At 41.8% G+C, this 19,075-nt stretch overlaps 1 protein-coding gene across 2 annotated transcripts in view; it reads left to right on the plus strand.

Annotated features, from left to right (window-relative positions):
- Nucleotides 1-9,326, plus strand: part of C1GALT1 (core 1 synthase, glycoprotein-N-acetylgalactosamine 3-beta-galactosyltransferase 1) — a 66,816-nt gene extending 57,490 nt beyond the window's left edge. For both annotated transcript variants that reach the window (XR_006384274.1, XR_006384273.1), the window contains one exon: nt 9,079-9,326. The gene's annotated coding sequence lies outside the window, so the exon portion shown is untranslated. The remainder of the gene's footprint in view (nt 1-9,078) is intronic.
- The last annotated feature ends 9,749 nt before the right edge of the window (nt 9,327-19,075 follow it).

A 19,075-nucleotide genomic window follows, 5' to 3' on the forward strand; every position in this document is an offset into this window, starting at 1 on the left:
TCATATGCCAAGGAAAAGAAGCTCTTGTAGTGGGTGAATTTCTGTTCATTAGAAATGTCGTTAAAAAGTGGTATTGAGAGAAGATGCACCAAAGAAGGTTCAGCATGTTCCTTTGTCCAATGATAAGATTTGTTTTAAAATTTATGTGAATATCTGGAAGTAAGTTAGAGAAAATGCAAAATCTATCCTCCTGCTTAAAGCAGATATTAGTTGGCAAGCCATGTGATAATAATGGTTGTAGTTGGCTCTTGGTATCTTTGCAGTATTTAAGGGAGAGAGTATAAATGAAATCTTCTTTTGTGTCCTGCTTCAGTTAACTATGAAAGGAATCAATATGTCCAATCTCATCCAAGATTTCTTTTTGAACTATAAGCTAACACTTCATGTCTGTGGATCAATTTGCACTGATAGTTCCCCTTCCTAGACTGGGTAAACTGTCAAGCTTTTCTGCCTAGTCACAGAAAGGAGTAGCTGTTTGTATAATTCACTATCATGCAGTTGCTACAAGAAATTTGTTTACAAAAACAAAAATGCTCAGTCTTTATATAGTAACAAAATCTCCACCAGGAGATAAAAACCAAATCTTTGTGTCTTCCATGATTTTTGTTATGGAATTGGTAGCTGACACATCATCTCTTTCTGTGTAGGACATGACTTCTAATGGTAGCATATTTATTTTGTAACAGGGTAAAATTATGAAAATTAGTAATGTGTTTCTTTCTTTGTCTCTCTGAGAGGTTGGTCTTCATCCAGCTGGCCTGAATGTCCATCTAATTGAAGGGCATGGGGAGGGGTAGGATGCAGTGGGGTGGAGATAGGGATTTATAGTAAGAAAGAATGCAAAAAAAACTGTATTATTCAGATTCCGGCACAAGAAATAAGATTATGCAGAAAAAATTAAAAAGGACTTCCAAGTCAGGTTATTGCCTTGAGAGAGGATTTTCCAAATACTATTATCTTTCCTCTTTAACATGTCACCATCTCAGCCTGGACGATCCAGTTTATAGAGTTCTGTGGGCTAGAGAAGAAACCTTTGCTTCCTGACAGCAAAGCCCCAAGACCTGCTGCTACACAAAAGAAGATGCAACATCATGAAGTGGAAGGCAGCCCACCATCTTTCTTTCCAGTGGATGGTAGAAAGAGGGAAGTAGGATGGAGAAGGAAAACTAAGACAGCAAAGTACAGCTGACATATGCCCCCCACCCCAGCTTGATGAGCAAGGGAAACTCAGAAGGAGGGGGGCAGAGGGATTCTTGTCCCAACTCTTCACTTGAAACTCTGAGAGGGATTGCCTCGCAGACTGCTCCGCACCAACCTGGAGAAAACCCCATCATTTAGCTGTGCAGGTCAGGAGGATGTTGTGGTTTCCCCAAGAAGCCTTGATTCCCATGTGGTGTATATATAAGATCCTGCAGTTGTGGAGACGGGGGTGGAGAGAGTCTCAGTGGGGGTTGCTTTCATGGGGTTGGGTGTTCTGTAGAGAGGGTTACAGAACAAGTCTCCAGGCCAGGGACTCAGAAGTATTGGTAGGCCCTGAGAAACCCAAAGTGGGACTGAGTCAGTAAAGGGGAGACAAGATGAAAGAGTGGCCACGGATCTTTCAGATGACCTTTAACCACATGAAGACCTTGGAGACTGCTCTAATCATTCCCAACCACTGGCATTGAAGAAGAGGCCCAGAAGAATATGAAAAAGTGAAAACTTGTGTGGGAAGCGGAGAGGAGCATGGAGATAATGCCAAATTGGCACCCATAAGAACTTTGGGGGCACTCTATGCTGTTCCATAGCCCCACAATTGAGCCACCGGTATTAACTGGCCAAGAACCAGCCAAAGGAATGGGTCCATCACCCCAAAGACTACTGTCCCAGGATCATGAAAAACACATCCATATCCACAGAAGCCATTTTGGAGAGGATTTAGGGGGACACGCAATATAAGAGATCACAGAGACTCTTTGTTTTTGTTTTTTTCTTTTTCCCCAAAGCTGAGCATTATTTAAAGGGATTGTTTCCTTTATTCATTTGAACTAAGATTTCACACAGATAAGGACTAAAAGTTAATAATTTTCCCGTCCCAACAACTACCACCACCACTACTAGAAGTCAGGGGAAGCCCACAATATTTATGGATAAAAATAAAGGAACATGCGGTGCCTGGGTAGCTCAGTCAGTTAAGCTTCTGCCTTCAGCTCAGGTCATGATCCTGGGGTCCTGGGATGGAGCCCCACATCTGGCTCCCTGGTCAGTAGGGAGCCTGCTTCTCCCTCTGCTGCTCTCCTGCTTTTGCTTGCATGCTCTGTGTGTGTGTGTGTGTGTGTGTGCCAAATAAATAAATTTAATTTTAAAAATAAAATTTAAAAAATCAATAAAAATAAAAGAACAAATCTCAGTTGTAGTAGATTTAATTTAAAGTTAAATCTGCAACCCTACTGTATTTGCTTTTGAGCCATGAGAAATATGTGTTTATGTGCACCAAATAATACTTTAGCTGACAATTTAAAAAACAGAAAGTTTATCCTTCACCTAGCATCTATAGCAACAGTACTCAAACATGAAAATGAAAACAAATAGTTCCTCTAAATAATGATCTAACCAAAAAAATGGCGTAGCCAGAAATTATTTGCTTTCACAGGAAATTACTGGTTGGGATAAAGCATGTCAAAATGACTTTATTTTTCTTGGACCGTTTTAGAAAATGAAGGATTGACCATCACAACTAACGTGACAACATATTTGTAACAAGTGAGTGACTTTTTCCGTGGATATTTTTCCATTGGAGATTTTTGTAAAAAAAAGAAAAACAAGAAAAGAAGGCTATCTGGGGCCATTTAAGAAAAACAACCCTCAATTCCATTAATGATAATTGTCTATATAAACCATAATCTTATTGCAATATGACACAATGAATATGTTTTAGCCAAAAAAGCTAATTTCTGGTGATATCCTACAAATGGCAAGAGCAGCAGTAGAGATTATGTGAGAGATTTTTCTACTTTTATACATCAAAAAAGGTCTTGTGTGAATCACACCATCTTAGACAAATCCATCATGATAATCACTTTGTGACCTGGAGCCTTTTTGAACACATTCTTCATAAGTACATCCTCAGGGCATAACATCTTTGGTCTGCCCTGGAGAAAGAACAATGACACATACCTGTTCTCAAACATTCCCTTCCTGGATGGTCTCCTAGCATGTACTCTCCAGCCTATAGGGCTATAAAAGCAGGTTTTACCAGAGATAGGGTTGTGGAGATCCACTTGGTTTGTGGCAGCCTAAGACATGCTTCTGTATATGTCACCTTAATAAACCATTTCTTGTCAAGCTGAACTTGACCTTTTTTCCAACCTTACAATTTCTTCAGCCTTTGGAGGTCCTTTTGCATATACCTTCCATTCACAGAAGTCTAGAAACTGATAATGACACCAATATAGTTACTTTTAAGTAAAAAATCTTTATTTCTTAAAGCTATAGGAGAATATATTGTTTTTATAGGACCAAAATGTTAATGTGTTCTTATTAATTTAAGATTATAACACTAATTATATTTCATTCTATAGTTATAATTATCTAAAATGTATATCCTCTTTCAGAGGTTTGTAATACATGGTGTAAAACATAATCTGAGTGCAAAAGGGTGCCAGTTGCCAACAAGTTAAGGACAGGGTTCAATATAAAAGTATGAGTTTCCAAAGATCTGGAGCTTATGTTCCAATAGAAAGATCTGGAGCTTATGTTCCAATAGCAGCAAGTCATTGCAAAGCCCAATGCCCTGATCTAAATGTAACGGAAACTTAATGAAGACATCCACTTGCCTTTTGTTTTAAACCATGTCTTATATGATTTGATACAATGTTATATGTGTTGAGCAATTCGAAAAGCTGGGCATTACATAATCACTCTTACTGATATAAAACAAATGTAATGACAGTGTAAATAGTTAAGAGTACACCTTGAATATAAAATCATTTCAAGTAGTCATTCTTATCACGAGCTATTAGATCTTGAAAGCTCAATGTGTCTGAACTTTTATTGAGCTTTCCACATCTAATGTATTAGCTCAGTATTGTTTCCCCTTCCTGCCAGTGTATTTCCACTTGGCATTCCTTGTACATCCATCTGCCCAGGGCAGCTCCTTTCCCTTCTTCAGTAGTAATGGGGCTCAAGTGAAAATGGTGGAACCTACACCTGACACCCCAGCCTCTCTCTTTCCTTTTCTATCCCTCTTCTTCTCCAGTTATTGTTACTTCTCATGTGCCACTGGAACACCAGAGCCATTTTCAAGGTCTCTACCATGAGAAGATGCAGGGAGTGTGGAAAATACAGATACGTATAGTATGTTCCTAAAGCATACACTGGCTAGAGTTATGCAATTGGGAAGATTATCTGGATTCAGAGTTGGTTTTGCTGCCAAAATTTTGCATACAACCAGAGCCTGCCAGGGTTTCCTGCTTTTTCAGTACAAGGTTTTAAGTTTTCCCCTTGAATAGTACTTTCTTGAGTGTTTTTGAAGAGCCTAAATCTTCACAGAAAAGATCTATTGCATGATAATCCTCTGGAACCCCCCCCATTGATTGATTGATTGATTGATTGATTGATTTTAGAGGTTGGGGGACAGAGAGAGTCAGAATGGGAGGAGGGGCAGAGAGAGAGAGAGAGGGAGAGAATCCCAAGTGGACTCCCTGCTGAGAGCAGACCCTGACCTGGGGTTCTATCTCCAGACCCTGAGATCATGACCTGAGCCAAAATCAAAGAGTGTGATGCTTAACTGACTGAGCCAACCAGGCATCTCCTCTAGGACTTTGAGCTCAGGGAATATACACATCCCAGCAATCACAGTCTCCAAAATTAGGTTCTCTTCTCATTGGCAGCTTTTGGAGTTCAGGTGTAACCTCTCAGAAATGAAGCTCTTAGCTGAGTAAGAAACAAACATCTCCAAAAATGTGATTCACCCTGAGGGTTCCTTAAACTCTCTGTGATATATACCCAAGATGAGTTATAGAGAATTAATTACAGACTCCTGAGAATCTAAGAATGGGATGGCAGCCCAGTTGTTCTGATCACTGAATCATGCCATTGCATAGATTCATTCAACCTACCTTAGGTAAATTTGGTGTTTATTTTTTATAATGTGGCAAGTATGAACACAGGACACACTTCGAAGTGACTTTCTTTAGAAATTTGAGTAGGTATGTGTGAACACTAATATGTAGTAAAAAGATTATGCCTTCTAAAATTTGGGCAACAAACTGAAAAAGTGGTATTTCTGTTCTTTGAATAAGAAGTAAACTCATTTAAAGTGTATGTGTGTGTGTATAATAAATATATACTATATACTTAAATGTATAGAGTATAAGTAGGAAAAAGGAACTTATTAGAAGAAAAAAAATTCTATTAAAACTGTTTCAGACTTACATTGTTTGTTTGTTTGTTTGTTTTTAAGATTTTATTTATTTGACAGAGAGAGAGAGATCACAAGTAGGCAGAGAGAGAGGGAGAAGCAGGCTCCCCACTGAGCAGAGAGCCCAATGTGAGGCTCCATCCCAGGACCCTGGGATCATGACCTGAGCGGAAGGCAGAAGCTTAATGACTGAGCCACCCAGGTGCCCCTTCTATTAGTTTGTTATTCAGAAATGTATTAGGTCAACTTAAGTACTGTTTATTACATCAGAACTACCAACACTCTTGTTACCACGTTTGGAAGAAACAACATGGATCAGATATCAGTTCTCCCTTAAATAAAGTAAGTCATTTTCTTCTATTTTAATAACTGAAATTTAAGAAAGAAATGGACCTGATGGTCATATGATCCCATAAGCAGAAGATGAACGTGTTCCAAATAGCAGTGTAGTTTCAAGGAGACCTTTAGGTTTTTATTCCAAGGGTTGGCTCAATACTTCATTACACAGAAAGTGTGTTTGATCAGGCGAGACCTTCAAATCTAAACTCCTCTTTGGTCAAGAGAATGCTAATGACTGTCTGACAGCTTATCACAGACATTGGATTTTTTCCCCCCATCATCCCTGGCCAGTGTTCCCTCTGTCTGGCGGCCACTGTGGTGCAGACGGCCAGCAGGCACCATACCCACGATCTTGGAGGAGTCTTTTTTCCAACAAGCCTTCTTTTACTGTCATCTCTATATTGCATCTCTAGTCCAGGTCACTCTAGAATTTATAGGCAAGCTAGTATGATTTTAATTTGCATTCCTTTGTTACTTTGCTTTCTATGACTCCTTTTCATGAATCTGTGTCTGATCTCCCCATGACATCAAAGTGACTGGAAGGTCTGATTCTCAGAGGTCATGCCTCTGATTTAATTTACGACCCTTTAGGACATGGTTTCTACCCTCTCTTGCAGATCAGGAAATATCAAATCATTGAGTGGAGAAGAGAAGGAAGAGAGTGGGAAGAGGTGAGAGCTGAGACAAGTCTCAAACCTGCCTCTGATAGGAAACCTTTTCCTCGCAGATGTTATCATTTGTTAGACAACACTGCACAGAGCTGGTCTTTGACCAACACCAAGCACTTGCTTTTACCTGGGATAAAAATATCTTGTATGCAAATAGTGATGATCCCTATAATGACATATGATGCCTGAACAACATCATCAGATGGTAGTGACAAATTAGAGATATGACAGGGAAGTGCTTGACAAATGCTCCAACTCCAGGTGCACCCTCAAGATTATCCAGGGGGCTCATGGCAAGGGCAGGGGCTAGGGGCTTTCACTTCCTTTCCTCCATCCTTCTTGGGATGTCTAAGCCCAAGTCTCAGAGAGCTGGTTGTTCTGTTTTTTTTAAAAAAGGGCAGTGTCCCCAAGAATAGTTCCAAAAGAACTGAGTGTTGTCTGGAGGCACCACACCTACCAGAGCCGACAAGGGTAGCGCAGCTTGCTGTGCGTGGGAAGGAAGAAGGTTCGTGTGGGGTCTCAGCACTGGCACCGGTGGTGGGCACCAGAGTGGTTAGTCTACTGGTCACTCATGACAGTGGCAGAGAAGTGTATATACAAGTAAACACTGAGAGGTACGCATGCAAAAGGTGAGGGCTTGTAGCAAAACAAGGGCTGAGCAGGTGGCCTGGTCATGCCAGGAATTCCATCCAAATTGGAAGCGGGGAGTAGAACCTCAGGCTTCAGTTCTTGGTTAAGTCCTAAAAAATTCTGTTGCAGTCAATATGTAGGTGAGAATGGGGCCGAGAGTGGGACCCTGATGATGAGTAAGAATGAGAACAGCTTGGCTGACCCTGAGTGCACAGGGAGTCGAGAATGAGGGGCTTGTCATACTGTTGGCAGAGCATGGGGATGGGAAGCCAAGGACATGCAAACATGTCAAATGGTGATGACTTGGGTCAAGGTCACCGGAAGGATCAGTACTACTGGAATGTTGGCTTTTTACTCTTTAGAATGTTTATCCCCACCCCACCCGACTCAGAATATGAACTCCTTGACTTGTTCACTGCTGTCTCCCCAGCTCCCCTGACACATAGCAGGTGTGCAATAAATATTTCTTGAATGCATGATGAATGAAACTGGCTGGTATTCCTTCTCAGTCTCATTTATGGAGAGACGAAGAGCCAACCAGCCTACAAAACCCATTCTGGATTTAGAAGCAATATGAAGCCATGCATTCCAGTAAAAGCAGAGAATTGCTCTTGTGTTTCCTCCATTTTGTACCATTCCCTGTCCCCAACACTCCCCTCTGTCGCCCCTGATGAGCAAAGGACCTTTTCTGTCTGTATTGAGTCCCAACACCAGCCTTCAACATAATGCCCCCCCTCCCACCCAAAACTATTTTACCACATGGTGGGGCAACACTCTGCTCCTCTGTGCCAGGAACTTTTCTCAGCACTGCTAAGTTTGCTGGTAAGTGGAGGTGATTCTTCCCAATGCAAAAAAAAGCCTAGATGAAAAGCAGAGACATGATCTAGAGGTAGATGAGGTCTTTCTGGAGGCCACTTTATATCTTCCTGAATTTCATCCATTATTAAGCCATGAACCAGCCCTGCTGATTTAATGCAAAGGCTTGCTGCCCAACTATATTTAGCAACACTTTAGAATAGCACAGAGTGACTTCCTGCAGTAGTTGGCACATTGTCTGGGGATGTTGGATTTCTTTACTACACCTGTACAGGTCTCTTATTCAGATGTTTACTGGGGATGCTTAGCTGCTAGCTCACAATCTCTTTGAAAACAGTGATACATAAGATAATCTGCTATAGATAGCTTTATCCAAAAAAAGAATTAGCAAACGTGGAGAATCCACATTATGTACTCTTCTGGTTTCCTGAGGTCCCTTGGTCAATGTGGAATTCTTTAAAAAGGTAAGAGACATGTTGATGCCATCACAATCAGGATTCTATTGTATCACTAAGGGCCACCAGACTAAATTTGTGAGCTACTCCCCTCTCCCCACCTCCTAGACCTCACCCAGAGCCTAACATGGGGACAAGTTCATGGTCCTCAGCAGGTTGATACTGGCCAATTAAAGAGAGAACTCATTAATCAATATGCCTGCAAGAATTTGAATAAATAATTCTTATTTCCCTCCAATCTAAGAAAAGGGAAACAGCTCAATAAATATGTGTAACTTTGATAGAATTCGTGAGTTCTCTTGAATATTTGGAAATCAGTGATTTCATTTCCCAGACACATAGAGTATATTATGGTTTATCATGGAATTTTTTGTGTGTTAGATACTTTATGGCATTTTCTTTACTAACCAATTTGCTGTCCTTTTCTCTGGGCTTTTTTAGTATTCATGAATCCTATTATTATTTATTTATTTATTTATTTATTTATTTATTTATTTTCTGAAAAGAGCATTTTAAAGATAACAAAGGAACGAAGTCATCTCTGTGGTGAGGCCCCGGGATAGTGGTAGAAATGGAGGGGAGGAGGGACTACCAGATACAACTAATTAGGTTTGGATTTGCAGGAGGGCTCTCTCACACGTGGATATCCTCCAATCCTGTCACCTTTGTCTTGGTAGAAGGTAGAGCAATATGCAAATGGAAGATTCTAAGATGAATGTGCTAAAGGAAGAAAAGTTACATTTGGATGTTGCTTTTTTCATTTTTTCAGTGATGATCCTTTGGTGCTTTACATGGTCCCCTCCCACTTTTTCTGGAGCTTTGGTGAGGACGTGCCCTAATTACAAGATTCTGTGCTATGGAAGCTGCTGTTTATGCCTGAACAACTGCTCAGAATATCGCTGTGATTGCATGTCTGCCTTTCTGACTTCTTCGGAAATGGGAGCATGACTTACATGTTTGGAGAAGGTTAAAAAAGGGCTTAGGGCTAAAGAAAAAAATAAAAAGCACTGAAAACTTGCTAGTGTTTCACTGTAGTTCTGTCTTAAGGTTGTCTTTATTCGAGCAGCAATACTCTGAATTTACAAATTCTGTAATGTTTTAACCTTTGTGGTGCATACTATCCCCCACCCAACCCCCGGACATATGAGGTGGGCTGGAGATTTTTTATTACACACAACTTGCAGTTAAGAGAAATGACTTGTCTTGCTCTCTGTTCCTGGTCTCTGTGGGACCCCTTCTGTCCCCAGGGTCCTGTCACGTCTAACACAGGGGAGGAAGACTGATGAATTCTTATCTGCAGCTTCGACCTCTGTAGGGCTCCTGTCCCACATATCCTCCCACTCATTGTACACAGACATCCCCCAGCTATGTTGAAATGAGTATTTGAAAACTGAGCTCATCCTTTTTCTTCTGATGCTGTCCTGTATTTGTATATGAATGTACCATTGTCTCAAAACAAAAAATCTAATGAAAAAGTAGCGGATACAAACATTTTAATCAATATATGCTGATTTGACTTAATAATTCCAAGGTTATTGAAGACCAACTTTCAGCACCACTGTTTATTAACAATAGTCCCACTATTTATTGGGTACTCAGGAGTTATATGTAGCCTTAACTTTCCCAAGTCTCAATTTCTCCTCTCATGTATGGGGGGAACAATAATACTTCATGGCAAAACTTCTGTCTGGTGTTCTGAGATACCATATTATCCTGAAAGACTCCGCATATAGACACCCCCCCCCCCCAGCCATTGATTAACTAACTGCTTCTTGGCTTTTCTGTAATCGTTTGGCTTCGCCCTTCCCCTGTTAGACCCTTCCCCCAGTTAATTGTTTAACCGCTCTCTTGCCTTTCTGTAACCGCTTGGCTTTTAGGGGGTGATACTGGTCTCCTGTTTAAACAGGATACCTTATGTGCATAGTCATGTAGGCAAGGGGGGTCGCCTAAGTATGTGGACCTAGTCACGTAGGCAGGATGTTTCTCTGCTAAGTAATAAGGTCCACTCCCCCTCCTCACTCCCCCTCCCCATCTTTCTCTTCGTGCGCCAGGGTCCTTCAAAGCCAATCTACAAACACCGAGTATGCCTTACATTCAAACCAGCCAATAAGAACCTTGTAACTATGTTTCTGCTTCTGTACGTATGCTTTCGCTTCCCCAAACCCCATAAAAAGGCCCTGAACAAAGGGCTGGCGCGCGAGTCTTCCTAAGACTTGATCGCCCGCAGGTACCTGTGTCAACTCAATAAACCTCGTGCTGTTTGCATCTGATCAGTGGACTCGGCTTGGTTTTTGGGTCCGGGGGTCTCCTCCTGAGAAGGGGTCCATTCCGGGGTGCTTGGAGCCCCGGGGGGATCTTTCATTTGGGGGCTCGTCCCGGGATACGAGACCCCCCACCCAAGGACCACCGACCCACTGTCAGGAGGTAAGCTGGCCAGCACTTTATTCGTTGTGTCTGTTCGTTGCGTCTGTGGCTGCATCTGAACCTGTTACTTGTGAATTTGCGCATGCGTTTGGTTTGGGGTTCGATCGGATCCATTTGTATTTGGCGAGGGCCAGAAGGAGCTGACGGGCTCGGACTTCTCCCTCGCAGCCCTGGAAGACGTTCCAGAGGCGTTTGTAGTCCCCCCGGGCGGGACATTTGGGTCCTTCGGGACATTTGGGCCCCGGTGCAGCGGGGCATTTGGAGCTCAGCCTGTATCAGAGAGATACGTGGCCTTGGTTGGAGAGGGGGAATCCGGACCCCCGGGATCTCCGCTTGAGTTTTTGCTTTCGGTTTTGTACCGAAATCGCGCAGCGTCCTTCTTGTTAACTGTTTTGTGTGTCTTACTTATTGTCCTTGGTGTTTTCTTTGACTCTAAAATGGGGCAAACACTTACCACCCCCTTAAGTCTCACTTTAGGTCACTGAAGAGATTCTGAGTTTCTCCTAATAGATGTGGGGGTTTCTCCCTCACTCACTTCCCATGTTAATGGCTATAACTGGAACCAACTGGGGTTGGTCTAACTCGAGACAGAGACCATAAGGAATATTCCCAAGCAGCTGCTGAAACTCTCTTTGTTTCGGGGAAGTTTCCCTGTGTTCTCTGGCCCGACTTGGACTGCTTAACCCCTCCCCCCTTGCTGGTGGGAAAGCATGGCATCTGCTCCTCTGTTGGGGCTTATGAGCTCCAAAACCGGGAATCCTTTCTCTGCCTCCTGGCAGCACTTTGTTTTCCTCTGTTTCCCCCTTATCGTGTTTCTGCACCAACGTGCGTGCAGCCTGCATGACTAGCCTCTCGATCATGCACCACGGCTCCTTCTCTCTTCACTGTCAAGGAGCAAGAAGAGCAGCCCCTGGACCTAACGCACCCCCACTCCAGATCTTCCCATGCATGTCTCAGGTAAACATTCAAAGTGGAGTGGGCCCAGGTGAAACGTAAATCACTATTGGAACTAAGTTAAGTTTGTTGGTTTAATTAAGATAAGATGTGTCTTTGAAGTTACAGCAGTAAATGTGAAGCTTTTATTCTATCAAAGTTTATTAAAGGTCAAATAAGCTTGTGTTATTTATTAAAATTTGTTAGCAAAGAGATGACTAAACTGATGGTTAATTGTCTGTCTCAAAGTTCTAATGGGTAATTGCTGAAGTAGCTTTCAAAGTCTTTGGTAACCTGAAAGTTTTAAAGTTTTGCTTGGGTGACAAATGGAATTAAATTGTGGACATCTAGGTCTTAAAGGATAAAATGCTAAGTCGTTAATTACTGGATGTAGGTTTATGCTTTTGACTTCTTACTGCAAAGAAACTAAGAGTATTTAAATCTGTTGGTAAACGTGTTTTACCCTTAACTGTTTCATAAATTTGACATCTGAAGAATTCTGTTGTAACAGTTCACAGTTGGTTAATACTTAGTCTTAACTAGAGATTAAGGGGTTTCTAAGACTATCAAATTCTGCTTAGTGTAACTAAAACTGATGGAAATAAGGAAAACTCTATAAAAAAGTAGGTGATATGTAAAAAAGATTTAAGGAATGGGAATACATTTTGTTGAAGGTTAGGGAAGGTAATTTTGTCCTCAATAAAATGGTTGTTTGAAAGAAAATGGCTTGGGACAAAACCTGAATGCAAAGGAAAGATGTAAAAGGTTTGTGAAGGGAAATCTTCAGAAAAGGAATTTTAGATATGGTCAGGACAGACTAAAAAAAGAAAAACAGCCTCCAAGGTGATTTAATACTCTCCTGACCTGCCTCCACATAGATTATACTTCCAAGTATAAGGGCCATTTGGCCTTGAGAGATTAAGAAAGCAGCCCAACCTTGAGAGACTGCGAAAACACCCGGTTGCCATCCTCCATTGCCTGTAACCATAGAAATTCACTCTAATCTGTAAAGAGTAAAAAGGGAGATTGATCACCTCCCATTAGCCAGAGATACCCAAAAGGGAGGGTATCCAACCTGTTTGAATCTGAAGAGTGCCTGACTGTGTAAATCTGTCTGTACGGCTTCACTGCTTCGGCTACGGCTACGGAGTCTGAGTGGGCTGCACCCTGAGTCTCGCAGGGCGTCATACGGCAGAACGGTCATCTACTCCACGGAGTAGCCTGGTCTGGGGTTTATTCGGACAGGCCTTAGCTAAAACGCTCCTAAGTTCCTGTGAGGAATGCGAGCAGGACAGCAGGGAAAAGATCCCCCTCCTTTGTCTGCGACATCATTCATGATGGGAGAAAAACCCAGAAAACTCCTATCTTAAGACTGCACACTTAGAAATAAAATTAAAAAGGGAAAAGACACTGGTATAAAAAAAAAAAAAGCTGATTTTCTTTGTTTAAAAGGACAAAGTTTTCTTAGATTAATTGATCAGATAAGAGAATGTAAATGGTTTTCTCTTTGCCAGCCCAGAAAACCCAGTCTCTATGTTTTGTTTTATCACGTGTTTAACATCCCTAATTATATTTAGGCATGTGCTTTAAAACTTTCTAAGATTTTAGCAATTGTTGACAAGATTTAAACCAATGATAAACCTTGGGTTACATTTGGGAAAATGCTATAATTATTCTAGAGATTCTATACATTTCCTAAAGTTTTAAATGTTTTAAAAGATCATCGCTTGATATTATAATTACAGAAATGTTATGTGTCACAGAAGTAACCTGATTTCCTTGCCAGCTAAATTGTAAACTCTTGTCTCATCAGCTCTAACCATATCCATTCCGAATTTTGTCATTTGTAATTGTTTTAATTCTCTTGTAAAATGAGTTTTATCTTAAAGGAGATTCATATAAAGGACTTTCAGGACAAATAGATATTTGATATACTTAAAAACCCTAAAACTGAAATGGGTAAGAATTTCCAAAACTAACTAAAGGTGCATTCACCAGATTTAGTAACATGGGACTAAATGAACTACAAGATTATAGTGTTGTGTCTCTTAATGTTTTGTCTTGTTTTAGACATTGCTGGTTCTCTAATGTTTGCTCTTCCAGACTAGGGATACTTTTTCTTAAGTTATCTGTAACTCACAGAGATGTAAAAGTGCTCAAGGCATTCAACTTTTCTCTCTATCTAAACCCTCTGAAACCAAAAGGTCTCAGTTAAGTATTCTTTCTTCCATGGCAATCAGTCATTTGCATAAGTTCAATAAGAATCTGTTCTCTTTGTAACAGGACAGCATTGGAAACTGGTTATTTTACCAAGGCTTTGACTGGAATGTCATAGTTGAAAAAGACATGCATAGACTCAGATATGACCAGACAGCTTTAAGGAACTAAGGTTGACTTTATGAAACCTGGAGCCATAAAGCCCCTTGGGACTATTGGCCTGATACCTTGTTTACAGAGTTCCCAGAAGCCTCACCAGGTGAGTAAAGAATGTCACTCCTTGGTAGGTGCAGAATCTCATGAAGAGGCATATGCCCAAATCGACAGGTATTGCAGGCATGCCTGATGGCAAGTACGTGGCTTGGCTTCTGGCCTGGAGAGGCTACTAGAAGTTCAACCTAGAGATTCCTTATAAGAAGTTCCAGCAAAGCAGATTCTAAAAGATCTATATGATCACACTCAACTGTTCTTGCTGAGCTTATGTAAATAATGGGCCAAGTTTGTTAAAACTGGACTTGTTTCACAAGTGACTTAGTCCTGATTTGGCTATCTCTGTAAATGAGGGTTATTTTAGAGAGAAAAATTATATTTTAATAACACACCTTTATGGATATTAAATTCTAGATTCGATTGTCTTTAAATGTTTGTTTACCTAAGCTAAACAATTTGAGTGAGGTAAACTTCAGAGAAGTTACACAATAGCTTCTTTAATCGATCTTATTATCTTGTGGGTATATTAACAAGACCCCACGGCACATGATTAAACAACTGGAAAATGGGATTGATTCCCCTATAATTGTATAACTTAACTAACACCTTGTTTGTGGCTGGGATAATGAAATTGCCTAAAGGCCAGCCTATTGCACTCCATAGGATTAACTATGGACTTATAGAGATAATGGATGACCCCACTTTCTTTATGATTAGATCGGATGATGCATGGGGAACTCCCCTTATCTCTTGACAAGTTTTCTCACTTGCCAGTGATCCTCTGTAATCAGGATATTGTTAAGGCTGGACCACTCAAAGGTCTTCTTATTGGTTTCATCCCTTAGTCATATTTATCCTAGAGGCCACCTCTGTTGAGGTGCAATTGCAAACAGATGCTTTAGCGAAACCTAAAACAGCCCCTAACTAATGAGTTCACATCAGGTCCAGATTTTTCTTAGATTTCAAAGGCCACCAAAGAATGATGAAGGCCGACTAATTAAATACTGGGCTATACTTACAGATATGCCGGATGAATGACAGTTTACTGATGACAATAGTTTTCATAAAAAAAAAAAAAATAAGAAAAGCTAGGTATACTGTAGTGTTCACTAGCACTTTGCAATTGCCAAAGCCTAAGAATAAACATTAACACTGACTCCAAATATGCCTTCCTGGTACTACATGCCCATGGAGCTATTTGGAAGGAAAGGGGATTGCTATCAAGCCATAACTCCTCAATCAAATATGAGCCTAAGTTACAAACCCTCCTTATCGCTATACTGAAGATGGCATATATCAGATCTGTGATGCATATCTGTGGCTTACACCGACGATTGGACGGCTCAGTCAGAAGGCAGTTTTATGCTGGGAACAAAGAAATCATACGAGTGATATTTGGGCAAATAACACACGATATCTGGGACGGCTATCATTAGAAATGTGTTACCAAGTAATAGTACTCCAGGCTATTAACTGGACAAGGTGACCTGGCATTAGATGGCCAGCTCCAAACAGAACCCACTGGATATGTGAAACAAACCTGTGGCCCTGGCTTCCTCCAGGGTGGATAGGTCGCTGTACTTTAGGATTTGCCTGGATTCATGGGCGCATTACTAAAACCATTACAACTCCAGCTAGTCTCCCCAACTTAAAACAAAGATGGATGCGATCTATTTTTTAAATGGTATAATCACTTAGCATCCATTTTTGTTCCATCTTTGGGACTAGAGGATGTCATGTGGCATATGTGCAATTATCAAGACAGAATGTTGTTTGTACATCCCAGACTATCACAAAAATGTCACAGGATTAATAAAGGATATGAATGCCCAGATTAAGGCTCTACAAGATCCTTCTCTCTCTCTCAGCAATTGGTTAGCTTACTGGTTTGGAGGAGGATTGTAGCCAAATCTCCTTTTTGGGCTTCTCATTCTTATTGCCTTATTAGCCTTAATATGTTGCTTTGTTCGCTATTTCTCTACTTGGTGCCGAGACTCCATCGCTACAATGACTTCACCACGACAGATGATCCTTACCATGCGCAAAGATACTTTTTCACTGTCAGCACTGGATTCAGCTGCCTCCGCCTTTCGTAACTCCCCTATACATTCCTCCACTGATCAATGTTGACCTGAGTAGGTAGGGACAGCTCTACGCCCCTATTCAGCAGGAAGAAGTTACAGAAGATAAGACCTTCCACCTTCAACCACCTTAAAGATTTAAGGGTCAAAATTGTTCAGGAGGCTGGCTGAAGAGGGAGCAGGGGCTGGCGCCTTGCACCCCCTCTCCACCCCTCCCCTTGGTAATATGTATGACATTTCACAGGCACCCCTGACTGCCCTGAAAAAAGAACAAATGTTTATATTGCAGAGATCACAGTCTTGTAAGGCAGGAGTCTCCCTTTGTTTGCAAATGTCCTTGAGATTTACAACAAAGAAGTTACCTTATCAATAGCCCAATTTCCAAAGACACATAACTCAGTTCCTCAAGCCCATCTGCAAGCCCTGCAGCTAGTACACCCTAACATCTGCAAGCTAGCAATGGGAACTCCAGCCAATTAGGACGTAGAAAATTACTTTGACCTACAAAAGCCGCCTTCACAACCATTCCCCCGGGGGCGACTCGGGTTAAATCCTTGGGGAAGCTATGGGGACTGAAGTCAAAAAAGTATGTTAAGAACACTTACCTTCTATGTATGCCCCGGGTTTCACAGACCCAGAGAGTGGACCTACTGTAGTGGGACATCCCACTTTTATTGTCGCTATTGGGGCTGCGAAACCACTGGTGACACAGCAATATCAGCTAATTCGACAGACCAGATCCCAAACTGACCTGGTACAGGACCAGAGCGAATGGATATAAGATTCTATCCATGATAAAAAAAAAGGGGGGAATGAAAGACTCCGCATATAGACACCCCCCCCCAGCCATTGATTAACTAACTGCTTCTTGGCTTTTCTGTAATCGTTTGGCTTCGCCCTTCCCCTGTTAGACCCTTCCCCCAGTTAATTGTTTAACCGCTCTCTTGCCTTTCTGTAACCGCTTGGCTTTTAGGGGGTGATACTGGTCTCCTGTTTAAACAGGATACCTTATGTGCATAGTCATGTAGGCAAGGGGGGTCGCCTAAGTATGTGGACCTAGTCACGTAGGCAGGATGTTTCTCTGCTAAGTAATAAGGTCCACTCCCCCTCCTCACTCCCCCTCCCCATCTTTCTCTTCGTGCGCCAGGGTCCTTCAAAGCCAATCTACAAACACCGAGTATGCCTTACATTCAAACCAGCCAATAAGAACCTTGTAACTATGTTTCTGCTTCTGTACGTATGCTTTCGCTTCCCCAAACCCCATAAAAAGGCCCTGAACAAAGGGCTGGCGCGCGAGTCTTCCTAAGACTTGATCGCCCGCAGGTACCTGTGTCAACTCAATAAACCTCGTGCTGTTTGCATCTGATCAGTGGACTCGGCTTGGTTTTTGGGTCCGGGGGTCTCCTCCTGAGAAGGGGTCCATTCCGGGGTGCTTGGAGCCCCGGGGGGATCTTTCAATCCCAAATGTAGAAATAATAAAAAATGGGGATGATAATTTTCCCTTTACTCCTCAAGGTTCTTGGTTGAGGCCCCCGTAATATAAAAACAGATTAACAGAAGGAAAAACCCAATTTTAATTAAGTGCATAATACATTTTAATTAAAATGAATTATGCAGTTAATTACATTAATTTTAAATAATTTAAACTTTTAATTAAATTAATTAATTATGAAGTCCCACAAAGAAATGAGACTCAAAAGGCTGTGAGGCTAGAGAAAAAGTGTCTGGGGCTTCGCAGGTGGGGAGAGCAATTCAAAGGAAGGTGAGAAGAGGAAATACTGGATAATCAACAACAGTTGCCCTGCATGCAGGCAAATCTCTGGGTGAAAAAGTCCTCTCTGGTAATAGCCCTTTTCCTGATACAGACACTGTTTCTAACGTAAATTTCCCTTAACAAAAGGGTAGCTTCTATTCTGCTCTAAGAGCTTCTTCTGTGTCTGCAGTTTCTCAAAATTATCAGATCAATATAATCCTTTTGCCAAAAAGATATGTTTTGAGGTAGTGCTTTCTGCTACCTTTCACAAATGCATTACAAAAATGCCAAGATATTGGCTGGAGCCCCTTGGCTGCTGGCCTTTGGCTTTGGGCAACCCTACTGGCTCAACCCATTGTACTGCCACAATTACCATTTCGTATGTGTGTCATAACCTTGATGAAGTTCTAGAACCTAGGTGAGGTTCTTTGGGCTGAGGTCTGGAGCCGATGACCAAGAAAGAATTCTTGAGACATCTTTGGTGCAAAATGGTGGTTTATTAAAGCATGGGGACAGGACCGGTAGGCAGGAAGAGCTGCTGCCTGGGTTGTGAGGGATGGCAGGTTAGGTACCCTGCGTTTGGGGGAAGGTGAGGGAAAGGGAGGTTTCAACGGAGTTTTCATATGTTAAAGAGGGCCTACAAGGTGCGGGGTGGGGGTGGGGGGAGGCCTTGCCCTAATGGCCTGATCAATGTCGTCTTTCTTTAGGTCAGGCATTAACATCAAGATAGTTGGGAGATTCTTGGTGGGGTGTTATGATCCTGCTATCATTTACATTCCCTTCTACCTCAGCCTCCTCCAGTTTCATTTATGATGGGGAGGGAGACATTAGGGCTTGAGGAACTGAGAGTTATTTGCCTCTGGAAATTTGTGCTATTGATAAGGTGACCTCCCTGTTTAGATCTCTAGGACATCTGTAGAGCAAGGGAGATTCCTGTTCTGCAGGATTGTGATCTCTGCAAGTTAACCACTTACCGTTTTATGGCAGTCAGGGGTGCCTGAGGAATGCTACACATATTATGGAGGGGAGCGGGTGGAGAGGGGGTGCAAGGTGCCAGCTTTTGCTTTGTCTTCAGCCAGCCTCCTGCTCCCTCATCAACCTGAAAGGTCATATGTAAAAAGTCAACATAGAGTCTGTGGTATTGGAGG

This window comes from Neovison vison, chromosome 4 (genome assembly GCF_020171115.1).
Source record: "Neovison vison isolate M4711 chromosome 4, ASM_NN_V1, whole genome shotgun sequence".
Taxonomy (NCBI): domain Eukaryota; kingdom Metazoa; phylum Chordata; class Mammalia; order Carnivora; family Mustelidae; genus Neogale; species Neogale vison.